Source organism: Prionailurus viverrinus, chromosome A1, assembly GCF_022837055.1.
Source record: "Prionailurus viverrinus isolate Anna chromosome A1, UM_Priviv_1.0, whole genome shotgun sequence".
In the NCBI taxonomy this organism is placed as follows: Eukaryota; Metazoa; Chordata; class Mammalia; order Carnivora; family Felidae; genus Prionailurus; species Prionailurus viverrinus.
Window position 1 is genome coordinate 18,625,265 of NC_062561.1, and position 26,897 is coordinate 18,652,161.

At 47.5% G+C, this 26,897-nt stretch overlaps 1 long non-coding RNA gene across 4 annotated transcripts in view; it reads right to left on the reverse strand.

Moving 5' to 3' along the window:
* LOC125175606 (uncharacterized) overlaps window positions 1-26,897 on the reverse strand; it is a 403,243-nt gene that overhangs the window by 269,167 nt on the left and 107,179 nt on the right. For 2 of the 4 annotated variants that reach the window (XR_007155895.1, XR_007155894.1), the window contains exons 1-2: window positions 5,999-6,055; window positions 1,605-1,670 (exon numbers count right to left, since the gene is read on the reverse strand). The exons of 1 other annotated variant lie outside the window; for it this stretch is intronic. This is a non-coding gene — a long non-coding RNA (uncharacterized LOC125175606). Of the gene's footprint in view, window positions 1-1,604; window positions 1,671-5,916; window positions 5,944-5,998; window positions 6,056-26,897 lie in introns of those variants that run through there. One more of the 4 variants, XR_007155896.1, reaches the window with a different exon arrangement.

Consider the following 26,897-nt stretch of genomic DNA (forward strand, 5'->3'; position numbering starts at 1 on the left):
CTCAGTAATGTGACCAAGATCCCACAGCAAGTATGATGCTGAGGTCAGAGTCATATTTCTATCTGTGGGACTGTAGAGTGCTCGCTTTTAACCACCACCAGTTTACTACATTCTGCATTCCCTCGACGTGCCCAAGTGCCCGTGTGCTCCAGCTCAGGTTGGCCCTGGCCTCACATGCCTCCCAAGACTCTTCTCCTCTGCGAATACATACAACTTGAATGGTTTCCCAACCCCCCCCCCCAAGTTTCTGTGCGTTAGCTTCTCCCTCCTTCGTGCTCTGCCGTTCTTTTTTCATACCTCTACTTCACTGTCAGGACTGTACTATGATTATTTATGTTCCAGCCTCCTCTGAGATGCGGGATTTTTCAGGCACTTGCGCCGTTCTGAATGATACTGCGACGGGGGATACGTGTCATGGTACATTTGTCAAAACCCACAGCATGTACCACACCAAGAGGGAGCCCGACTGTAGACTGTGGACTTGGGTGATTAGGACGTGTCCATCTAGGTTCATCAATTATAACAAATGCGCTACTCTGAGGAGGGGTATGGATGGAGGGGAAGCTGTGATAAGTGAGGTCAGGCGTACACGGAAACTGTACTTTCCACTCAGTTTTGCTGTGAACCTAAAACTGCTCTAAAAATAAAAGTCTACCTGTATTATTTTAAATTTCTAGGATGCCGTTATCCATCCCTGTAACCACACCGCCCAGCGTGAAGAAGAGGTTAAACGAATGTACGCTGAATGGAAGCCTGAATGGCAGGACAGCCCTTTCCCATGGGACTGAGAAAAACAAATCTGAGGAACCGCCTCAGCCGTGACAAGAGGCCAGGAAGAGACTACGAGAAGGTGGCAAGTAATGGAAATTTCGGAGGAAGTAGCGAAAGAAAGGAAGAGAGATGGGGTGCTGTGTCGCGGGTCCAGAGGAGAAGCTGAAGAATGGGGGCTGTGAGGGGGCAGAAGGCCACGGTGCTGAAAGGAAGAGCCAGAATGAAGAAAACAAGAAGGAAGGGCAACGGGATAGAGGCAAACCCAAATGTCCCAAGGTGCTTTGCATGCAAATGCTTTTGAGCCCCAACCACTCCAGAAGGCAAGCAGGGCCATTAGAAGGTTAAAAGAAGACCCACGCAGTCAGTCTCTGAGGGCAAGAAGGCAGATCCTAAGAGCATCAGGGGACCGTTCATCGTCCAAACGCAATGCAAGGGAAAATATCAGCAAGTGGAATTATGCTGCAAGAACCTCGACTATAATGTCACGGGGAACGAGTCCAAGAGACGTTTTAATGACAACTCCAATGCCAGGGATCAAAGAGTATGACATAAGCTTTAAGAGCAGGGCAATTAACGATGTGTTTTGGAAGGAAAATCTGGAAGAAAAAAAACGCGTACTACCAGCTGTGGTAATGCCGTTGAGTAGACCAAGGAGGAAAATAAACACATATAGTTAGAAACAAAATGGCTGCAAAAGAGACCTTGCACTTATAAATGTTGGCTAAACGAGAGGTTAGAGAGATCACTCTATCGTTCTACCAAAGCATGCCCACAACTGAGACCAGATTTGGCATTCGACGCCCTTGGGTTGAAAACCCAGGTCTTCTACTCACCACCTCTGTGAACGTGGGTGACTTTCTCAAGCCATTGAGAGACTGTTTGAGACTCTGCTTCTTTATCTGTGAAAAGAAGATAGTAGTACCTACTTTATGAGGGTTGTTGCTAGGATTAAAGGGCCTACAGTATACCTAGTGCTTCAGAACAGTGGCTTTACAAAGATTCTATAAATGATGGCAGTGGTAGTGGGGTCACGGTTAGTACCATTCAGTTTCACGAAGATACCCTTTTCAGGTACCCATGCCCTGTTCCCCCAAGTAGATTTTACCCTCCAAAAGGAGCCGTGCAAGTCTGTCAGATTAGCCCGACCGAAACAACGCCAGAATCTGGTCTCTTATTCTGAGCTGTCTGTGTGCAAGACAGCGTGAAGAGCCCGATTAAGGTGCTCAAGCCAGGATTCCCATTCCATGGTCCCTTCCATTCCAGTGCCAGAAATGACGCGGCAGACCTCCCTGTGGCCCAAGGCAGACTTGCAGGAGCGCCATGGGAGCATCACAACCAGTGGGCCCGGGGTCAGCGGAGGGCACAGTCATTCACGGCTAGCACCGTGAAAGGAGAGGCAATTTACCAGACAGTCCTGACAAAATGACTGAATGGATCCCAGAGACACTGAGCCCGGGTACATCCCTCATAAATCACAGTTGAAGGACAAGTGCAGATGACCATGGTTTGTACAAGTATCTCTGGTCTGGGACAAGGGGTCCAGAGGAAACAACCCGCTGCCCAGCCAGGGGAGAAGAGAAGGGCCGAGGCAATCAGATGTCGTCCAGGCAGATAGGAGTCAGGGTCTGTGGCAAGACTGAGCCAGAGGCATGAAGACAGACTCTGAAAGGCAGGCCGGATGCAGTGTTGGGGCCAAGGCTGACTTTTGTTAGGAGAGCGCCAAACCTGGAAACGAAGCCAGGAGAGAAGTAAACATGTGAAGAGAACAACTGCATTCTTTCAGAGTGAGAGAGAAGGATTGAGAAAGAAGGACAGACAGGAAGACAAATGGAAGGAGAGACTGACCAACCGAAAGAGAGGCACTAACGGGCAGACTGGTCGACGGAGACGGAGACTGACAGAGACAGAACAGACTAGCCTGGCTGGCTTTCCCTTCCTGGGTCCCACGCGTGGTGGACGCGTGGCTGCGAAGTTGGGGAACGGCTCCCCGAGAAGGTGGGGCAGGGGCTGGGCACGCCGCAGCGGGGAGACCAGATGTCAGGAGAGGGGGGGGCCCCGAGAGTCAGAGCTTTCCTTCAAACTTCCCAACAGTTTCTTGAACATAATTATAGAAGCAACGCAGACTCCAGCCCAGCATCTTTGTTTTCCTTGTGCCATGCTGTTCTCAGGGCATCTGAGTCCTCAGCAAGGAACTGTCACATTCATTTCATTCTATAAGAAGACAGAAAGCTTTGATGGCATTCTGCTAAGAAAGCTGGAATCAGGATACAGATCTCCCAAATAGGATGAGTATTTTTTTAGGGTAGTTGTTCAGCAGAGGCAGGACAGTGGCTGATGTCACCACCCCAGTGTGAACAGCGCCCGAGCGGCCCTGCTCTCTGCTCCTGCCTTGGCCACAAACTAGCTCTGTGATCTTGGACAACTGACTTGACCTATCTGGAGATCTGTCTGTAAATCCACAAAGCGAGGAGATTGAACTGGCTGTCTTTCAGGCTTGCTTGCGGTGCTGCTACCATTTTAGATTCTGTGGTTCCACAAACCCCGAGTTATTTATACATCAGGCTTTTTCGCAACACCTGAATAGTATTGCCAACTATGTCAATAATATTTTATTTATTATATTACTATGAAGTGAATAGGTTATTTATCTTGTCCCAGGACAACTTGTACTTGAATACGATTTCAACATGCATAGTAAATCTCTCCTCCTGTGAACTCCAAAAGCATTTAAATCTAGACACCTCTTGGTACTCGACACATTCTGCTTTAGGCTATGCTTATTGAGGAACATGCCTTATTGTCCATTACTAGATGTTAAGCTCCCCAGACGCTACCTGGAAACCCAGCTGCAAAGAGAAAGAACGGAGCTACCAAGGCCGCTTGCACCTTTGCAGGTCCAAGAGCATACGCGGCGCGTTCAGTGCGTGTTTGTGGAGCAAACATCTATTTGGAAAGGATGCAAAACTTAAAAGGAATTCATCAAATGAGCCTAATGAAATCCCATCCTTGGCTGCCCCCACCCCAACACAGCAGCGCGGCTAACCTAACACCTTTGCCTAGAACTAATAAACATTGACAAACTTGAACGCAAATGGTCTCTAGCCTCAATGCTGCCGAAAAGTTTGGGAAGCCCACAGAATACGGACAAGAGATGTCGCTGCAGTGGGTCAGGGGGGAAAGAGGCGGTGGGACGCTTTGAATTCCCAGTCATTGAACGTGTTTGCCAGATGCCTGAAGTCACACAAAAGCTAACGTTATAGGGACCTGACGGAACCAGATAGCATCAGGTTGGCTGCCGAAGCATGTTTTCAGCCGAGAAGGTGAAAATGAGAGGAAAAACATAGGGGGAAGGGACAGAGAACAAAACTGTCTAGGGTCTTCTTAAGGCAAAGGTCCCTCCAACCATAGTTTCTAACCATCCTGCAAGAAAGTTTACATAGGGACCCAGTGGTCCTATTTCAACAAGATCTCCACCGTCCTTTTAACGTCAGCAGGCTTCCTGACCCCGTGTCCTCTGCCTCTTGCCTAATTCCCAAGGAAAGCGCAGCCCTCCCCCGACTCGCCAACCCAAGCTCTGGGTCCCTGTTAATAACCTGCTTCCAAACGGTGCCTCTGTGTCCCAACTACCACACCTCCCCTTCCCGCCTCCCCCACCTCTGCCCCACCTCCAGTCCTCACTCCCCTACCCAGCCTGGCCTGGGGACACTGGCCTCCCTTGTCACCCAGCAGGCCCCTGCACTTGCTGCGGTCAAAGGCCATCGGGGCACACTTCCTGTTTCTTCCCTTCCACCTCAGCAGCCCTCGGCCATGCTGTCTCACATTCCAGGCACCCTTTCCCTCCCTCTTTGCCTTCTTCTTCCATTACTAATGCCCATTCTAGAAACTTGCTCAGTCGGGACTGTACTAGCGAGTGACTGAGGGTGTCCTGCACCACCCAAGTGCCCGCAAGTCTCGATCGTGTTATAGCTCAATTTCTGTTTGTGTTAGCTTGCTTGCTCTTTTACTTCCGTGTTCATTCACATTTACCGAGTTCACGTTCTGGAGGAGGGAGGGAGGTTTACTGGACTGAGGCTGGACTTGGCCGTAAGGATGGCGGGAGAGAGCCTTGAACCTGCCATTGCCGGACAGGATGCACTTAATCTCCGGCCTGCGGAGGGCACGGGGCTGAAGCGAGCCTCTTTCCCAGCAACTGCCCTCCAAGACAGGCCGCTCCACAGACTGCAAGGCTGCTCACTTCTGGCTGAAAAACTCCCGTGGCTGACTCTCTTGGAGGAGCAGGAAATGAGAAGCTGTTAACGAGTGGAACCGCTGTGAACCGTGCCAAGAATTCTATGCCACACGGTCGCAGCATGCTGGAACAGGCTGAAGAGGCCGGTCTCACCAAAGAGTTAAACCAAGGCCGCATCGCCAGGCCGTTAATGCCTCCTGCTTTCCGAGCTGACAGGAACAGGACGTTCTAAAATGGCTACACCCTTGAACCACAACTCATCAATCACAGCGCGGAACATCGAGCTTGGGGCTCCGACCGGCTCCTGCAAACTCCCTCTCTCGCCTGCCAGGCTCCTGCTTTGTTACCAGGCTCCTCACTTGCTCTCCGGAAGCCAGAACCACTGTCGGGTCTCGTGTCCCGCATACCCGTGTGCCCCCACCCCCCCACCCCCCCGCCGGTCCCCCCCATTGGCCCGTGCGGCCCAGAGCGCCCACGAGCTCACGGACGCCAGCGTGATCGCCCGGGTTGGCCACTGCTTATTCATCAGTCCTGCTAAGTGGCACGTGTTCGGGCTGCCACACAGGTCGCCTCAAAAACATCTGGCCGGCTGTGTACCTCCCCAGCGGCGTAGCAGTGCACCCCTCTCTGCCCCTGTCTCCCTTCAGCCTCCGAGGAAAAGAAGTCCAGCCTCCTGCCTGGCATTTCTTCCTTAGCTGCGTGGAAATCAATTTGCACCAGCCTCGCTTTGGCTGCTCTAAGCCGCCCCTCCCGGCGGCCCACTCGGCTCCTCGATTAGCTCGTCCCCCCATGTGTGCAGCCACAGCCCTTTCCGTCCTGACCCTGTCCCTTTCCCCGGCCTGCCACCTCTTCTCCTCATTTACCTCTCCGGGGCTCCTCCCGGACCTCTGCGCACAAAGGCCCCGCCCCCTCTTTACCTTTTAAACGCGCTCTTTTGCCCACAGGTGCCTTCGGCCCCCCGCTTCCCGCCCACGTGCAATCACCTGGCTTCTTGCTCACCTGGTGCCTTTCCCACCCTCTGGCTTTCGTGCCACGCCTTTCTTCCCGAGAGCTGCCTTCCGTCCAGGGACACATCCGCCCCACCCAGGCTTCCTCTGACAGATACAGGGCAAGTCTTCTGATCAGATAGTTTATATTTCAATAAGACGAACCCGGATTCCAAATTACCTCCCTGGCCGACGGTGAGCGCTCACCACGTGACTATCGCGGATCCACATTTTTCTCCAGCAGATACCCCCTCCTTTCCTCTCTCCCCGACCCTGAACCCCCCACCTTGCCTTCTTCAGTGAGGTCATATTTACCTTCCGAGTGAGAACCCAGCATTTTCAGGAAACTGCCAGGACTAATACGATCTGCTCTTTGCCATGTATTTTCTTTGATTCAGCCACTGCTGCTGGTGCCCACCCGATTCCCACCCTCAACCGCCCTGCTCACACGGTGATGAGGACAGCTAACGTTTACTGAGCCATGCCTGTGTGTCAGGCACTGCTCCAAGCGCTTTGCATATAAAATTTCCCGGGTCTGCCCTCTGCATCTTATTTTAGCTTCTTTAAACTCTTAACTCACAGGAGGAAAGCCACCAAACTGGGCAGAGGGGAAGAAGCCTTAAAATAACCAACGGGAACAATGTAAACATCTCTAGGTGTCCCAATTAGATGTTTTAGGATCTTTACTCCTTTAGGTATAATTCCCACTCATTCAAGCTGGTACGTTCCTGGTTCTGAACATAGAAACTTGCTTTTAAATTAAGAAGTATTATTGCATTTTTTCAAGCTGCACATTTTGAGAGAGATCTCTGCATTTCCAATGGTAAATCTAGAGAACACAGATTTGGAATAAGTGATACGTATGTTTAAGTCATGTCTCTGCCCATCACTAGCTTTGTGATTCTGGGTATGTTTCTTCAAGCTGCTGAACCTCAGTTTGCTCATTTATAAAATGAAAATAGTACAGACCTTGCAGATTTTTTTTTCCAATCATAATAAGTGATGTGTGCAAAGTACTTATCACTGTGCCCAGCACCTAGTAGATGCTATGCAAATATCCCCTCATGTTCTAAAAATACTTATACTGTCTCGGTGCGGTGGGTGGATATGAAAGGCACGGATTTCTTTGCTGTCATATCTTCTTTTCTCGGTGCAAGGTCTCTCCCAGAAACCAAGGGGGATCTCTCCACATGACATACGAAAAAGAAATCACCTTGTCACAGCACACCAGGGGCAGCTTTAATAAGAAGCTAACAAATGTTATATATCATGCCCCAGGCAAATTGTAGGTCTGAAGTCTTACCCTCTGTCCCTCTTCCCCAACATCCTTCAGTGAGTTTACCTTGGGATCTTTAATAGGATTTGTCTTCTGGGTTGCTCATCAGGTTCAATGTCTTTTCGACCCCAGACAATGCAAGAATGCTCCCTGGGCACTTGAGAAAACCAGTTCTAAAGCAGTGATCCTCCAAATGGACGACTGGTGGACCAGTGGTGGACCAATGGTGGATTGGTCACCTCCAAATGGTGATTGATGGACGGAATCATCTGGGAGCTTGTTAGAAATGCAAATTCCCAGGCCCTATGCTAGACTCACTAAATCAGAAAGTCCAGGGGCAGGGCCCAGCAAACTGTGTTTTAACACTCCCTCAGGGTGATGTTGATGAAGATACAAGTTTGAGAAGCAGTGGGTGAGATATTAACATGGAAATTTCCTCCTAACAGAATGAGTGGTGAAAGTTCCAGCAATATGGCAGCAGATTAAAGACCACAACCTGGTGAGGTACACCTTTGGCTGCTTCCGCATGCAAGGTCACTCATCAGGGAAGGTGTCACCGTGCCTCATCACAGAGAAGCATCACCCCTGCCCCCCCCCCCAGCCTCACTAGCATCTCCCTGCTGCTCCAGTCTAGAAGAGACCAGCACAACTGCAAACAGCTGAGAGCCCAACCCAGGTGCACCTGCTATTGCTCAAACATAAGGTTTGGTATCAACTCCCCCAAGGACCACCTGACTCATCCTGAGACTGGCGAAACACCTCCCACCTCCCCACTTACTCTCATTCAGCACTGAGTGGAAGAGATAAATTTAAGGTGCTGTCCGTCATCACACTGGCCACCCACTCTCTCAGGGGGACCTGTATCTTCCACAGCCCCGTGAGCCTCATTGACCAGAGAGCTGTGCTACAATTCTTTCCAATCAGCACCAGACCTCAGAACTCTGACTGTGATTAACAGCCCAAAGGATGCATCTCTCACTCCCTCATTCCTCCATAGAAAAATGTTCCTTATCAAGATTGGGGATGACCTTTCACCCAAAGTCCAACGGACTCAACTGTCAATAGCCCATTGCTTTCCGCCTCAAACCTAAACTACTAAGGACCTCTTCTTCCTCTGACGCACATGCCCTGTCCCCCCCTGGCCCTCGACATCACTGCCCGCCGTTTCACCTGATACTTCAGGTAGGAGAAAGTCACAGTCCAGGTTTAAAATTAGCCAGTAGCTATCCCAGCAGACCACAAGTTTCAGTGGAAATGAAGTTATAAGGCTGGCCTAAGACGACATGAGGAAATTGTTAGAATGATTCTGTTATCAGAGTTGTTTTTTTTTTACGCAGGAAATTTAAAAACTAAAAATTATGGAATTGACAATACAGCTGAAAGGGAGTCATGGCCACCTTCTATTCCCTAATTTCTTCATTTCCCACTAAGAATCTCTGCTGAGCCCTCTCTCCTCAGCTTTTGCTTCAGTTCCATGAGCCACCAGTATCCTTCCAATGAATTAATTAAGGGAGCCCAAGCAGGTTTCTCTCACCTGCAAAGAGCCTGATGGACGCCCCATTATCAGAGCTCCACTTGGCTCCCAGCTCCTCCTCAGACCTCCTCACAGAGCTCCTTCGTCCCTCGGTTGGATACCGCCTAGAATCCTTCACTCAACGTAGCTCCATATACTTATATGTGCACGACCATGTGGTGTCAGGAAAACCAGGCAGCATCAGAGGGACCTGCCTTTGAACCATCTGAACATTGCCTTTGCCGCTATTTAACTCTGTCACTGGGGGAAGTTATTAACTTACTCTCTGAACCCCAATGTTGTGGGGATAATATATCATTATAAAGAATAAGCAAACAGCAAACGTAAGGAGCTCAGTATACCCTCTGCCAACTACTGGGTACATACTCAGTGCTGCCAGCTTCCCTGTCCACTTGATATCTCCAGTTTGATTGTTCTTCTTGACTTATCCCTCGGTATCTAATCACTTAGTAGGCGTCCTTTGTCTGTAACGTCCTCTGCTGATGCTAGATCGTGATCCCAGCCGTTCCCTGTGGAACCTTTAGAATCTCGTTTAAACTGCAGGAGCACTTTTAAGTTCTCTAATTACAGTATTATCGACTATAATTTTATTTGCTATGAGTCGTATTTGGAGCAAATGTCTCTAATTATATTTTTAAAAGCTTTGTTTTGGTTGCTATTCTATTAATATGCAGCTCCAGAAAAGCTAAGAACTAGAAAAGAGAAAACTATAAGAAATCGGAAGCAGGATAAAATTCTATCCAAGTGTTTAATCACCCTTAGAGTCACGTTATTCTTAATGATGATCTAAATTTGCCTTGCTACAATTTATTCTTATTTTCTGTCACACTCTACATTTTGCATAAAATACTTGGAGATAGTCTTTGAGCCACTTTTAAGCTTTTACCTACGGCATTTTTGCACTTATATCGACTCACATTTATCAAAGGATAGCTACATACTAAGCACGAGGCTAAGCACTTCGCACAATTTTTTCCAGTAAATTCTTAGAATCATTCTGTGACTATCCCCTATATGTACTATGTAAACATTATCATTACGTCCACATTATGAATGAGAAAATGTTGAAGTTGGCCAGGGTCGCCCAGCAAGTTAACAGATGGTGCCACCATTTGTACCTGGGTGGCCTGATGCCAGTATCCATGCCGCCTCAGAGATTCTAGTTCCCTAATTTTTGAGGATTTCATGATTCTCCTGGGCTTTCTCTCACTTCTCTTCCTCCATCTTAACTATTCACCGCTACTTATGAGAACTATCCGGATGCTACAAATGGGCAAAAGGTCTTCGTGTCCGAGGGGACCCTGTTCAAAGCACAGAAGCGCTCGTGGAGAGCATAAAAGAGTTTGACTTCATGTAACTAAAGACTTGCCAGAGTTACTAGACTAAGATTGTGGCAGCAAAAACCCAAAGCTAAAGCTCATCACCGAAGAAACCACTGCTGGTAATTGAGAGTCACTCTGATCCGCTGAGTACCTGCAACATGCAAGGTGCCTTCTAACACCAGGTGTCCTGAAGCATGGTGCTTGCAGATGAAGGAATGGGAATTCAGAGAGATTAAATGACCTGCCCACAGCCACACAGGGCAGATCTGGTATCTGTTCTATTTTGCTCTCTAGTTTAGCCCACTGCCTGTGCTGTTTCCTGTTCTCATCTCAGTAGCTGAAGGGTTCTGGCCACGTATTCTCCAGAACCCAATGCAAAGGATGGTCGTTGACAACGGTCCTTGTCCACCCCAGGGGGCTGGTGGGACTGTGGGGGTGCACAGTCTCTTCCTGTGGCAAAAGGAATTCGTTCGTGCCACATCGGCCCACCCACATATCAGCCTTGTACCGTTTCCACACACTTATTTGGTGAGTAGAAACCATATGTTTAACACCTTATATTTATAGAAGGCTTTGCAGGTCATGGAGGCATTTTCAATATGAAGCTCGGCTGAGGTTGGTAAGCTAGCGAAAGCCTTCTAATTCCTAATCTAGTACTCTCTTCCCATTTTGCTTTGCTATCTCTGGCAAAACATGTGCTGTCTGAAGAAAAACAGTCAAATAAAATGAAATTGTATTGCAGTGGGTATTAGTAGAAACAAATTAAGATTTAACTTCTCCTATACCACGTGGGATCCTTTTTAGTCTTTTTACACCATGGTGAGGGGACAATCTACAAAGTATTTACTTAGAGTTACGTCCCCAAATCCAATTTGTGAAAACACAACTGCCATTGTGCCCCGTACGGCTTCCATCAAATATTGGACATTGAAAAAGTATGTATCCATGTGACTACAATGCACATGATCACCCTTCCATTTGTCTTTCGTCCCGTGGGAGACCATGCTGAAAGGCTCATGGTGTCAGCTTGCACGTCAGTCTCCATGAGTAGAAGCAAGTAGCTAACTAGCAGAGAAAAACAGAAACATTTTCAAGGGCTTACAAACATGGGATTCAAGTTTCTCTCCTGGGGGCCTTTGAAATCAAGGCCTCTCATCAAGCAGAAGAGAGTCACTGGCTTTCTCATTGGGATCTATGGGCCGGGTCACGTGTTGGGTGTTCCTTCTGCTGAGATTGAGGAAAGAACACTGCTTCAATGACATAAAAGGGAGTTTATCCATAGGAGGCATCCAAAATAGAAATGTTGCTGTAAAAGTAATTAGACTTGAGTTTAAAAGGATCAGTTTCTCATTAAGGGTTTCCCTCTAAGGCTTTTTACAAGCTTAAAGCTTGAATCTAATCTCCAGTGTCAGCTGTGGAAGGAAGGGAGGCACAGATGCATATTCACATACTAACAAGTATGTGCCCTGGTTTCGCTGATAAAGCACAATAATGATTTCACTGTACATAGATATAAATATATGCTCGCCACCGCCATCTCCTCCCCACCCCTGCCACCACCCACTGGAGATGGAGACCCTGGAGATCAAAGGCAAACTTGGCACTCATAAAAGCTGGAAGAAAACTCTTTAACCATGATTAGAATTAGAATTGGTTATTCCCAGCAGCCCCAAATGTCAACGGAAACCCTTCCCTTTCCTCATTCCTTGTAATTCAATTCCCTCTCGGCTTGTAGTGGATATGTATCTGGTCCTGTTCCGGGTTCGAGAATACAAAGATAGATAAGACCCATTCCTGCCCCATAGGTATGCAGAGCTCAAGCAGGGTTTCTCAAAGTGTGTACCAATCAGCACCCACACGGACCTAAGGGTTCCTGCCAAACAGTAGGAGTCAAGTCTAGTTTTCAGATCATGTGCAGAACCACTGAGTTAGAACTTAATCAGAAGCTCTAAGCATGGGCTCAGGAATCTTTATACAAGTCCCCTCCCCCCCCCCCCGGTGATTTCTATGTACACAAAAGTAACAGACACCCTAATTTCAAAGCATTTGTAAATAATTTGTGATTTTCTTCTGATAAGTCTTGAAATTCCAGGCCATAGGTCACAAACCCATCTCTTAAGAGAGCAGAGACAACCATCTCCACGCTCTGAGATCTTTGCGGGGTGCTGTGAAACTGGACTCCTCCGACTGATTACGGGAGGCCTTCTAGAGCCTCCCTCTTCTCAGTAAGTCTCTACACCAGCCATCCTCCACAAGGCCCCCACCTTGTTCACCAGTGGGAAGCATTCTGGGTGAGCAAAGGTTGAACACGTGCTAGAGTCGGACCTGGGTTTGGATCTCAGCACTTTCACTTCCTGGTTGTGAAACCACAGGCAGAGTATCAGGCCTTTGGTGTCCTTGTCAGTAAAATGAAGAAGGCAACAGTATCTAGCTCTCAGGATGACCAGGACTGGATGAAACAGTGCATCCAGGAAGCACACATACGGGTTGGCATACATTAAGCATCGAATAAATGTTGTTACTGTCGTTACCAAAGTCCTTGGTGGAACTCATTTGGGTTAATGACCCAGAGCTCAAAAAATCACCCCAAATTCACAACAGACTAGCTTTCTCCCTGAAAGAGACCTCAAAATCCATGACATGTAGACACACAACTCAGTGGACAATGATCTACTTCTAAACTGTGCCTTAGAGTCTGCAAATGATAAGATAGTATAATTTGTGGCTAATTTCCCTCATTAAGCCTTTGAGGGAAACCCTTAATGAGGAACTGATCCTTTTATATTCAAGTCTAATTACTTTTACAGCACCATTTCTATATTGGATGCTTCCCATGAATAAAGCCCATTTTGTGCCATAGATGAAGTGCTCACATGTAAGTGAGAGGAAAATGATATAACTTCTTTTTTTAATTTCTTTTAAGTTTTTTTTTTTTAATGATTACTTGTTTGTTTTGACAGAGAGAGAGAGCGAGCACAAGCAGGGGAAGGGCAGAGAGAAGGAGAGAGAGAATCCCAAGCAGGCTCCACACTGTCAGCATAAAGCCCAATGTGGGGGCTTGAACTCATGAACCGTGAGATCATGACCTGAGCCAAGATCAAGAGTCAGACACTTAACCGACTGCACCACCCAGGCACCCCAATGACATAACTTCTAAACTGTGCCTTAGAGTCTGCAAATTAGGATAGTATAATAATTTAGGGAGGGTGAAAAGTGGGTCATATATAAAATGAACATTTTTTCAAACTGAATTTACAAAATACACAGGTGTACCACACCTAAAGCAAGCCAGATGTATAAAAATCTAGATTTATTATGCATGCCTTTATCCAAAGACAGCTCCCTAAAATATTTAATGTATAATTTTGTTTAAAAAAAAAATCTTTATCCAAACACAAAATCTCAGGAGGGCATCTATTCCATCGATTCCATAGTCCAAATAGGGTTACAAGGTTTGGCAAATTAAAATAGACCCAGTTAAATTTGAATTTCAGATCAATAAGAAATAATTTGTCAGTATAAATATATCCCATGCAATATTTGGCAACCCTAACTACAGAGCATGACTGTTTTTCACAGAAGTTCATGACTTTCATCCAATATCAAAGTACGTTTTATGTTAGGAGGAAGAAAAACTGATTAGAAATGAACTTATGGGGTGGCACCTGGGTGGCTCAGTCGGTTAAGCATCCAACTTCAGCTCAGGTCATGATCTCGCGGTTTGTGAGTTCTAGCCCCGTGTCAGGCTCTGTGCTGACAGCTCAGAGCCTGGAGCCTGCTTCAGATTCTGTGTCTCCCTCTCTGCTCCTCCCACACTCATGCTCTGTCTCTCTGTCTCTCAAAAATAAATACACGTTAAAAATTAATTAATTAATTAAAGAAATGAACTTGTCAGGGTGCCTGGGTGGCCCAGTCAGTTAAGCGTTGGACTCTTGATTTTGGCTCAGGTCATGATCTCACAGTTCCTAAGTTCAAGCCCCACAATGGACTCTGCACTGAGAGCTTGGGATTCTCTCTCTCCCTCTCTCTCTCTCTCTCTGCCCTTCCCCCACTTGTGCTCTCTCTCCAATAAATAAACATTAAAAAAAAAAAAAAAGAAATGAGCTTGTCACTGGTCAGGTGAATGAATGAAGTTTTAAGTTCTATGAGAAATGACTAAAATCAGACCAATTGCAGGGACCAAATGAAACCTGAGCTTTTCTTCAAATGTTAGAATGTCCCTACAGGCCTGGAGAAATTCCTGCTGTAATCTGTATGTTATAAAGTGCTATGCTGGTACTGGAGAAGTCAATGGAGGAAAAGTTAACTTAGGGGAAATGAATTAGTGAGATCAGGAGCCAAGGTTCACCCTGTAATCTGGGCTCAAGGTTCAAGCGTGCTCTTTCCTCATGAAGAGACACTGACCCCGAGCTTCTTGCTGCGATTGTATGATAACCACCCCCCCCACACACACATTTTCATTCCTTCCTTTCATTTCCTCTCACATGAGAACAGGTAAACTGCCTTTTCTTTGATTTATAATAAAAGAAAAAAAAATCTCATTCTGGAACTGCCAAATAGTTTCCATGGTGAAAAGTTGTGGTTCTTTGACATTTTTTAGACTTCAGTAAGCTTTGCGAAACAGTAGGATGGGAAGTGAAAATGAAAAAAAAATATATATATATATCCCAGGACCCTTCGTGGGGCTTTATATTTTTAAAAATGCTTCTGCCATGGATGTTAAGGCTGGTGCATTTTTCATTCTGCCCCAACTGGTAGGCCATAATAATTAAGAAATGATTCCACTGGAAATGGAAGTTCTGCAGTGGTCAAAGGGAACGGAGATCAGGCGGTAGCAGAAAGAACAGTAAACTCAGAATCCGAACGCCTGGCTTGCATCCCCGTCTCAAGCCGTGCACGGGTCAGTTTCTCTCTCTGGACCTCCGTGTCCTCCTCGGGAAAAAAGTTTCCTAAGTACTTTTTGTAATTTGAAAGTCTATGACTCTCAGTCTAGTAATTTGAGTTTAGATCTTTTCTCTCTCACCGACTGCAGTATTTTGAGAAAATGTCTCGCTTCCCTGTTTCTGGAAGCCCACTCACTTCCCTCAGCCCATTCCGAGGATGCACCCAGGTGATCTTTAGAGGCCACTTCGGAAATAGCTGTCATGCAGCACAAGGGACTATTAGCAACATGTACAAAGACAGAAGGTGGCCTTCGACGTCAAGTAAGGAAGAGTAACACTTGTCATAATAAGGAAGAAGCACGTCAGAGAGCTGTTGTTAGAACTCAGGCTTGAGCCATTGAAAACCGCTCGAGGTTGAAAACCCAGAGTTGGCAAACGATCAGAAAACAAGGCCTATGAGGACCTGTGGGGGAAAACGAATTGACCAGTAGGACAGGAAAGACGTTGATGGCCGCCTTCTCAACTCATGGGGCCGCTGCGGCTCCGCCACCACCCTAGCCCTCACTCCCAGCTCAGAAACTAAGGCCAGCCAATCTGAGACCACCTCTAGGTGCCCAACTCCAGGTGGATGAAGGGTGAGGGCCAATGCTTGGCTCGGGAAGCCCTCCCCCGCTGCACTAGGGACGACTTGCCCTCTGTAATAATCTGAGGGACTGAAGATAGTTAAGAACATAAAACAAATAAAGTGTGCTTTTTTTTCCCCTTTCTCAAATTCCTGAACAAAAAGAAGTGCTAGCCCTCATAAACTATGTGTCCTTTGCGGTATTTCATCAAGGGTCATTATGAGTTGCCTGATTCACACTGGGTGTCAAATCAGTTGAAGGACAACCTCTAACCCTGATTTCATCATTCCGCCTCCCCTCCTTCTATCCTCCTGAATCTTTCTCACAGCAACTGAGAAGAAAGGTAAGATATTCCTCCTTTTAGGAAAATTTGACAGCAGTAGAATAAGAAAAAAGGAAGAAAGAGAGAGAGAGAGAAAGCGAGAGAGAGAGAAAGAAAGAAAGAAAGAAAGAGGAAGGAAGGAAGGAGAGAAAGAAAGAAAGAAAGAAAGAGAAAGAACAGAGGGAGAGAGGAAGGAAAAAAATGAAAAGAGAAAAAGACTGACAAGCTGGGGCTTTTTAGGGTGATTCTGGAAGGTATCCCTGTACTATAAATAATTTCTGTTCATAAGGAACAGAGACATAAGGCAAAGTAGTAGTGTGGTCTCTTTTAGAAAGATTTCCATCCAATATGACTGAGAGAGAATTCCAGTTTCTGTGCTTAAAGAGATAAGCAGCAGCTATTTGACAGCGCTTGTCTGGGACGACCATCGTGGAGCACGCGTGTCCTGGCTAAGTGGATGGTGACAGAACTCTTGTTCCCCTCCACGTGCCTCACAGATGCGATGTGCCGAATCTACGATCATGTAAGTTTGTCCTTCTGTCTATTATTCTTTATTGGCTTTATGAGAAGCAACAGACACTGACCAGTATTTCTGAATTCTCAAGGCTCACCTCAGAGAAGGGCTAAAGGAAAAGCAGGTCATGGGAGATGCCAGCCAAGGGGAAGGGTTTCTGGGGGAACCCAGAATAGAGGCACATTTCTCTCTCCTCCCACTAAAAAAATGTACATATGTCTCCATCCTCCTGGCTCAGCTCAGCAGAGCTCTTACCCCTTTTTGGAAGACTTTTCTCCCAAGGAGTCCTTCAAGCTTTTATGCAGCCTACAATCTTTGAAAGATTTGAGTCAGTTTCATGATTATTTTTCATTTTTAATGTCTGGACAAGATGCTGGTCATGTTCCTTCATCGAGCCGAGCTTATGGTTTTGACTTTCATTGTCATTTTTTGAGAAGTAAATCTTTGCAGGGGAAACATCACAAAAAAATCTCTGGATCGCTTTAAAAAGTGAGCAAAACCCCTCTGATAATGTTTTTTTTGTTTTGTTTTTTTGTCCCTAGGTAAGGAGACCTCTTGCGCTTTAGGAATAGTTTCATCTTTTCATGAACACAATGGTACTCAGTCACAGAGAAGTTTACCCACCTCCCGTCCTCATGGTCAATGCTATGTTACAAGTGGCACAAGGCTAGTGTGACAACCCTTGCTTAAGAAATGGAAGAGGACGCAGCTGATGAGGCACGTGTCCATGGGTTCCAAAGCCGCTCAAAAAGACAGATACGTATTGCGATGTTAAAAAAGAATCCACTCTCCTTCTCTCTCGCTGCTGGCCCATTTGGTTCGGGCTGTAGATTCCCAGCTGTCCGGCAGCTGTCATTCTGCTTGCTTATAAAGTCAGCAGCTTTTAAGCAAGGTTCCACCATGGCAGAGCCTTCTATGAGGCCACTCTGGAGGCCCCTCGGGAGCAGGGGCTGTGCATACACTTCGCACCACGCGGAGAGACGGCTGCGGGAGCACAGAAGCAACAGGAAGTCTGCTGTGCTGTGGGCCGTGGCAAAACAAGTCCTGATCACTCTGCACATAGATTAAAGTAGGCCTTGGGACCTCCCCCCCAGGCAGAAAGGAGAATCTCAAGCCCCGGCTCTGTCCGGCATTTGATTTGCGGTCCTGGATTGTACCTGCTTGTGATACCACTAATTCTCACTAGCTTGTCACTCTGAGAGAAAGAGAAGTCGTGGTGGGCTACCTGAGGACCAGGTCCTTTATATGTCCGGGATTGTGTTTTGTGGTTTGTGAGTGCAAAGTTCCCAGGGCAGGTAAATGTGAGGGAAAGATCGAGGAGCTACGGGAAAGAAGACAGGCTCCAGAATGAGCCCGGGAGTGTCTGGAATCCCCACTCGGAGGCTACTAGCAATGTAACCTTGAATTAGGTGGTTCACCTTCACATGTTCCCGTTCTCATGAGGGTAGAATAAGAACACACACAAGGCAGCGGTGCTCAGTGTGGGGTCTCTGGACCAGCAGCAGCAGCCTCACCTGGGAACTTGTTGGAAATGCACATTCTTGGGCCCCACCACAGAATTATTGAATCAGAAACTCCAGGGATGCAGCCCAGCGTCTATGTTTTAACAGGCCCTCCAGGCAATTCGGATGCGGCTGGGAACCACCAATTTAAGGTCTCTAGCACAGTGCTTGGCACACAATAAATATTGGTTTATCCTTGTAGAAATTCCGAATTTCTGAGGAAGTGTTGATTTGGAGCCTAAAATACATAAACTACGCATATTGCTAAAGCTCGATAGAATCTCCACTCTCAGGAGTAGAATTTCTCTGGCTACACATCCCTCCTTGTCAGTCTGCCCTTGGGACAAATTAGCTGAGGCACAAGTCTGAGTGGTCAGTAAGCGTCTATCAGTGGAGACGGAAGTGACCTAAAGCAGCAGCATTTCAGACCCTGCCTCTCTCCCTCTCCCAACCCACCCCCACCCAACGATTCTCTGTGCCAAGTGCCGGGAGCCCCGGGGAAGCACGGGGAATATGGCCCACTTCTCTGATGCAGCAAACGTGAGAATTCCAAGGTTCTGTGGGAAGCTGTGCGTCCACCTGGCTTTCTCCCTCGGCCGTGGAAGCCCGAAAGACCCTCACCCGAAAGGTGAGCCCGCCAACGCTTGCCATTTTTTGTTAGTTTTCTCTGTGGCTGGTTTTAACTACATGTTGCCCAAGAATCCTTTTCATCCCTTGATGAAAACGATACCCACGTTGCTGTCATGGATGCCTGAAGTCCAGAGAATGTGACATGACAAATCTGTGACTCCACTATATCACTCTCCGGGCTTCAGACTCATCCCATCATTTCTGGGAGATGATGGATCACTGGCCGTGAGTGGAAGGCTTCCTGACAGTGTGAAGAGTGTCTGTCTTGAAGAAAAGATTATTGGCTTCTCCGGACGAGGGGTATTCAGGATTTATTTTTTAAGGAGAAAAAAATGGTCTGCTTTGGAGATGACAGAGGTGAAACATCTCATGTGGCAAATATGAAAAAGTCAAGTGCCAGGCAGGAAGGAAGATGTTGCTCATCGTAGGCCCCGGCTATAAATATCAAATCCAGATGTGGCCTGGAACCATGAGCCAGGAATCTTCACCAAATAATAAGAGTCAGCAAACAACCCGTTTCATATGAATTGAATAAATAAACATCAACCATCCATTCATTAAACAAATATTTGTTGAGCACGTGCTACATCTTCGGCCTGTGCTGTGCCCTGGGGACACGAGGGGAACTGGAGAGACACAGTAGACGAGCAATGACAAGGGAAATGAGGGGGTCTGTGTCCAGGGGGAGCTTCCCAGAGGAAGCAGGCCGAAGCTGAAACGGATGTGCAGGATCAATGCCATTAACCAGGCGGCCAGACAGGAGCAGGGACAGAGAGTGTCCTCCTGCAGGGCTGGCACCCCAGAGGAAAGGTGAGGGATGTGAACGGGCACGGCGTGGACGGGACAAAGTCAGTGCGGGGCAAGAGCTGGGGACCGTGGCAGAGGATGTCCTGGGCATGCTCGCAGCCAGAATGTATGCAGGGACCCGGGTGAGCTACCTGCAGCTGATAATCTGTGATCCAACCACACAGGCACAGCGTGGCAAGGGACGGCACACACAGGCCGAGTTCTATCACTTCTCCGCTTGTGTCCTTGGGTGAGTTTCTCAGCGTCTCTCTGCTTCGATTGTCTTGTCTATAAAATGAGGGTCGTGTTACCTTACAGGGTGGCAATAAGGAATAAATGAAACAAATGTGCATATAACACTTAGCACAGTGTTTGGGATTTAGGAAACTCTCAAATATTAACTGCTCTATTATTACTATCATCATCATTAATGTAGCAGGACAAATATTAGTAACTTGGGCGTGTCGCAGCCTTTGCTCCACCCCTGCCCATCAAAGAGAATTCTAACAGAGGGGAAGGGAAGCAAAAGTGAGCTAAAAGCAGAGAGGGAGGCAAGCCATAAGAAAGTCTTAAATACAGAGAACAAACTGAAGGTTGCTGGAGGGAGGGAGGTGGGTGGGGGAATGGGCTAAAGGGGCGATGGGCATTCCAGGAGGGCACTTGTCGGGATGAGCACTGGGTGTTATATGCAGGTGATGAATCACCAAATTCTGCTCCTGAAATCATGATTACACTATGTGTTAACTAATTTGGATTTAGTAAATAAATAAATTAGAGAATTCTGTCAAATAAATTAGAGAACTCCCCTTTTTCTCCTTTGAGCAAGAAAGGACTCTCACTCTCTGGAGTTGGCGTGAAGCAAGTCGCCCAGTCTCTCTTGGATGACGGGGCTGGGCCCTGGGTCATTGCGTGTGTCATCTCCAGGGTGCATGAAAGTGTCTCTCCTAAAAAAGAGCTGATAGGGAGTGCTCCAGACAAGGCCCTTCCAAGATCAGTTTTGGTGGGAAGAAAACTGGTCAGCTTTAGCGGGCAGGCAGGGAAAGAGAAGAGAGAAGGAGAGGGAGCCATGAGGAGTCGTGAGGAGCCCAGGAGGGGAGAGGGGTCTGGGGGAGTCTGTGACACGCCAGGGAGCAGCTGTGGGTGAGAGGAAAGTAGTTAGTAGAGGAGAGGAAATTCAGCTAAGAGCTTCATTTGGACGCCCTGTAAGTTTTCTTCTCAAGACATAAGAATAAAATTCCCTTTTAATTACTTTGGCTCTTGTCCCGTGTTTCTTTAAAGTTGATGCTCCGAGGAGACAGAGCCGTACAGACTCCTTCACCAGGATTTAGCAGGGCTACAGTATTAATGCTACAAATAGGTATATAAGTACCTACCCCCCCCTCCCCCCCGCCAGGGCTAGTCTTAGGATTAGATGTGGTAATGGGTGTTCTACCTACCACCTTTTCCTGGATTATACTCCAAGAAGCTCCCAAATCTCGGTGGCTTATAACAACAAAGGTTTTGTGTCTCACCCTTGTTACATGTTCTTTGTGGTTTGGCCGCACGTCTTTATTCTGGGAAGGAGACGGCTGGATCCGCCCCTCTCTGGGCCTGGCAGGGCCGGCCAGTGGGGAAGAAAGGCAGAACCCGAACCCACCATGGCTCTCAGAGCTTCTACGCAGAAGTCTGTCACTTCCAATCCCATACCATCGGCCAAACTAGTCATACGTGTCATCATCAGGGTGGGGAGTGTGACTGTCCCAACGGGGCGGGGCAGCAAGTACTCGGGAACAAGAACAGAGCCTGCCACAATCATGAAGTGCTTAGGACATTGCCTGGCATGCGAAAAGACCTCAATAAACCATGAAAATCATTCGTAACAATCTGTAAAATGGGGTAAGTAATAGTGCCAGCCTCATAAGGGAGTCTGAGGATTAAGACAGATAATGCACACAGGGCCTGACTCACTGGCTCCGTAAGCGGCAGCTCTCGGTGACTCCCCCAGGGCCAAGAAAGGCAGACGATCCGGCAGTTACAGAGAGCCACGGCCAGGGAACATGTGGTGACCGGAAGCTATAGAGGACCTTTGGGGCCCCGATGGGAAAGGATGTTCCTGTCTCAGGGGGTCAGAGACCAGAGCAGGACCCCAGAGAGCCAAGGGCTGCATGGGGGCAGGAAATGCCAATTACTGCCCTGCCAAAGGGGACACCTGCAGACCACATGCAGAGCAACAGAGAGCCTGCTGTTCTCCGGCCTTTCCTGGGCCTCGGGGCCAAGCCATGGGCTCGGACAGGAAGCCCAGGGCCGCCTGTGTCAAAGTGGACCTGGAGCCATGCCCGTTCCCTGCTCTGGGGCACCACGGCTGACACGCCAGTTCCCCATCCCTTTCCCACACCAGAGAGGGAACTCTGAGCTTCCCAGACACCCAGTGACTGTCCATTCAGGCCAGCAAGGCTGCTCACCTGGCCAACAAGGCAGGGCCAGGTCGGAAGCAGGGTCCAGGGGCCGTAGGCCTCCAATAAAAATATTTCCAGAGCAAGTTGGTGTGGAGGGATCCCTCCTATTCCTTTCAACCCCCTGTCTCTTCTCTCGCCCACCACCTGGCTCTCGTCGGGGGCTCGGTACCCCTCCCCCAGCTGCCCTTTCCGCCTGTCTTCTCACTCATTCAGTCAACAGTGTTTCCTGGGGGCTCTCCAGGTGGCAGGGTCAGCATGGTGCTGGGAACAGAGCAGTGCTGCCCCTGTTCCAGTGTGTGCTCCAGCGAGTGCTCCAGGGTGTAATCCAGTGAGTGCTCCAGCGCGTGCTCGAGTGCGTGCTCGAGTGTGTGCTGCAGTGCGTAGTCTAGTGAGTGCTCCCGTGAATGTTCCAGTGCAGGAGAAAGACGAGAGCCAAGAAGAGAAAGGAAAGCTTTTCCTCTTGGTCGATGGTGAGTGGTAAAGAGCAGAGGGACGGATGTGGCACAGAAAACGAACTAGGGTCAGGGTAGCGGCAGCCAAGCCAGCTGAGGCGGGGGCGTGTGTTCAAGGCTTCCTTCTTCCCCAGCTGACTGTCCCCTGATCTCACGGCTACAGGCTAGGAAAGCAGCCATGAGCATTCTGTGTGGTTCTGTTTCACACCGGAGCTCAGCTTCTGGAGCCATGTGACCACACTCCTCCAGATGTCTGTGGATGGCCAAACCGAAACAAGAGTCCTCTGCTGGAGCCTGTGTTTCTGGCTGTGGACTGGGAAATCTGGGAGCCTTGGAATCAGACAGGCTTGAGTTCGAATCCTGATTCTGCTGCACTCATCGGCTTTGGCGGAGCTGTGGGTGGCCTGCCCATAGCTGTCCCGCCCACCTAGAGGTCACCGGCAAGCTAAGAGCTTCCCGTCCCTCTGCCTGAGAGGATGTCTGGCCCCAAGAGTGCACCTGGTCCTCATCAGGGCAGACTGGAGGCGCTGGGGAGCAACCTCACACAGCTCTTGGGCACTCCCCCATACTCGGTGGTCCGGTTTTCAGCCTCGGAGGGCCCTCGGCAGGACAAAGGCCAGGTCCCTGCAGTGAGTGTCATGAACGCACCTGACTCACTTCCTTCCCTTCCCCAGCTTGTGTCCCCATCCTCTCCCAAATAAACAACCCGCAATCAAATCTTCGTCTTGGGGTCAGCTCTGAGGGCAACTCAGACGAAGATGCCGGACATGTGAATCTGGGAAAACAATGTAAGGTTCTGCGTCTGTTTCTTCATCTGCACAGTGGAGACGGCGAGAGCATGGGCAAGGAGGAGCAAATGAGTAAGGAGGCGTAAACCGGCACAGAGCAGGCACGCAAGTAACAAAGGACTCTGAGGAGCAAATGATAACATGTACGTGAAATTGCCTGCATCCTGCAGGTGCCGCTCCAAATGCACGCAGGCAGCGTTGTGATGACTTAAGAGCATGCCCTCCAGAGTCAGAACCAGCCCTGAGACCCGAGGCAACTCATCTCACCTCTCCGAGCCCCGGTTTCCTTGTCTGTTAAACACAAACAGTGATAGCATCAATCGCATAGGGCTGCAGCAAGGATTAAGTAAGTAAGCATACGTAGCGCGTCCAGAACTGTCCTGGTTCCTAACAAAACTACGGGTTTGTCATGTGATTTTAATCAGTGACTATTGGTTTATTATCTATAGGCTTATTATTATTATTACATTATTTTTATGCTATACCAAAAATGCAAGTCTTTTAGCTACCACCGCTGACACACCACTTTAGCCGCCCGCGCCAAATGGTTTAGTTTGTCCTCGTGAGATTTTTTTAATTGCATAAATAATTCATGAATATGCTCCCGTTGAAAAAGTTGAAGTGTACGGGACAAAACTTAAAGTCCCTTCAACACTTACGCCCCCCCACCCTCCTCCCATGTCCACAGCATGGGGCCCTCTCCCCATTCCTTTTATATATAGGTGTCATATACTTTTCTCCCTACAGAAGTGGTAACATACTAGACTTGCATTCAAATTTGTTCTACAAGTTGCTTATTGCTTGTCAAATATATTTGGGGGATTTTCCTAGGATGATACAATAAGTCTACTTCATTTTTTAAAATTCTTCAGAATAAGTATACCTTAATTTGGTTTAACAAATCCCCTATTGATACCCGTCCACGAGGTTTCCAATTTCCCCCCTTTGAAGGCCGCGACAGTCAACATCTTTGTGCATACATCTTCACTCAGGCACATGAATATTCCTTAGGATGGATTCCAGGAAGTGGATTTGCCGGGTCAAATGATGTGTGAATTTTTTGTTTTGCGAAATACTGCCAAATTGCCTTCTAATTTACACTCCTACCAGCCTTGGGGGGAGGTTTGTTTTTGTTTTATTTATTTGTTTTTGTTTTAAAGACTTACAGGAGGGGTTTTGTTCGGCAGTTGGTCTCAGCAGAGGAGGGCATCATGTTTTTCCCCGACAACTAAAAACAGCAGTGTGTTCCTTTCCTTTCTGGAGATCCAACTTCCCAGCTGCATAACCCCTCTTCCTCCAACCCTTCCTCCCCACATCACACACACACACACACACACACACACACACACACACACAGAACAATCATAATGGAGAATTATCTCCGCCTAAAATGTTGCTGCCTTGATGGACTGAACCTCCTCCACTGTGGCCACCATAGAGTTTGTTTTTTCTGAGTAGGGTTGCCTACCCAACACTCCTGCTTCTGTAGAAAGAGAACTTCATTACTGCTGGAAGGATGACCTCTTGGTGGCCGCAGAACTACACTTCCCAGCCTGCATTGCAGTAGGAGCAGCCGATGAGCTGTAAGTGGACATTGATGGGGCAGGAGGGCTTATGGGTCAGGTTCTATAAAGGAGGCCAGCTTACCGGAAGTGAGCTCCTTTGTTTGCACTCCTTTCTCCCTACTTGGAACTGGGGATGACTTTGAACATGTTCAACCATTCACATGGACATCAGCCTAAGGTGCTGGGCAGAGTCCTAGAGGATCCTGCTGTGGCTTGTGTTAACTCTTTAGCTGATGGATCTTGGAGAAGATCCAGGGATGCCAAAAGGCATTGGCACTCATTCTGAAATATGTTGACATTTCAACAACTAATTGGCTATCTGTTTGCCTTCTGACTGAATTTCAGCCCTGTCTGAAATGATAATGTGATGGTTGGAGCTCCAATTGTCCTGTGGGACCATGAGGTGATCTTCAAGATGGAAGCCAGGCATCGCTTCTCGGCCTTTTGGCTAAGATCAAGTGAAGATGGAAGCCAGGCAGTAAGGATGATGGACAAGACAGAATCTAGGCGTCTAAAGAACGTGGAGCCACCATACCTGCCATCTAGACTTCTTTTCTAGAAAGTACTAGGCTTAAACCCAATCCATTCCTGGCATTCCTTCTGCCATGTTTTGATCCATTAGGACTGAAAAAAACCTCAAGTCCCCACTTCCTATGGCCAAAAAAGCAGCCTTCTTTCTACAAAGATAGAACTGCTTTGAGGGCTCCCTTGAAGAACCCCACACCTATGGCATTCTCTAAACAAACCACAATTTGCCATTCCCCACTATACTTAACATTAGATGTTTGTACAATTCTGTAGATATGGCCCGACACTTTTTGTTCTGGACACTATTCATCCAGATTAAAGCTGGGTTAATTTGGGACACACCCACACCAATCTGTGAGCTCCAGGATCCCACCCCTGCTTCCTATCAGGCAGCTGAGCCCAAATGCACATTATAATTCCTGCTCAAATATTGTCCAGAAATTTGACAGTGTAAGACTGAAGTTCACACATGGCATAAAACAGGACATGGAAAAGTTTCTACGGGGATGTTCAGTTAAGTCTTGTTTATAATAGTGAAAAAAAAGTCCCACAATAGAAAATTAAAGAAATTGTGGTAAATCTATGCAATGTACTACTAAACAACTATTTAAATTATGACATAGAAACTTGTCAGCAATATTCAAAATACATTAAGTGAAAAGTATGTATTGAATGATCCCTTTGGTAAAAATAATTTTGTATAGATAGATGTTTATGCATTTATATGTATCTGTACAAATGCAAATAATAATAATGCCAAAAATCTTTATACTGGTTATCCATTGGTGATTTTAAATTTTCTCCTCTGTCTCTCTCTCTCTCTCTCTCTCTCTATATATATATATATATATATATATTTCAAATTTCCTACATTGTGTATTTTTTATAATCAGGAAAACACAATCCAAATGTCTATCTATTGCTATCATTATCTATCTGTATCTATATATCTATATCTATACCTATATCTATGTCTATATCTATATATCCATATCCATATCCATATCTATATCTATCTATGTATTCTTAGAAATAGGTGAAGGTTTAGCTTATAAGAAAACTCTAGTCCGGAACTTTAAGTTCTTGGGCAATTCTTAAATCCATTGTTCAAAACCAAGGCTGTCTCAATTTTGGAAACCAAACCTTGTTGAACTTTCCTGGCATTTCCTAAGTTGTGTCACATGCCCCAATGATATGCCCCACATGACAAGGGTCCAGTTCTTGACAAAGGCTAGAAAAGGCCATTTGATGGCCTTCCTCATCTCTGGTGATTGGTGGCCAGGCCGAATGCCTCCTGTGCCTCCTCCCCTCTCCCTTATTCCTTCAGCTCATGCTTCCCTCCCACTGACTTGGCACCTCTCTCCACCTCTGCCCCAGATCCTCCCCTCCCCTCCCCAGGGAGAATGTGTCCTGCCAGCTCTTGCCCCATCAAATGAGGAAAGGGAACTTTCCCTGCTGCTGCCCCATCCTGGGAGGTTTGCTCATGAAACCAACGATCCCCTCAGACCTAGACAAAGGCTGCTTTGACGCAGCCCCGGATGGGCATCTGCTCAGAGACAGGACTGGCACACCATCTCAGCACCTACCTCGGGTCCAACGCCCTCAGCCCTCAGAACCAGCCCCATCTCCTCCTGTCCCACTTGGCTTTGCTGGAGGATGAATTCAGGCAGAATCTTACGGTGCACATCAGAAGAGCCAAGGACAATTAAGGTCTGCCTGTCAGTTCTGAAGCCTGACCTGAACAGCTTGTCT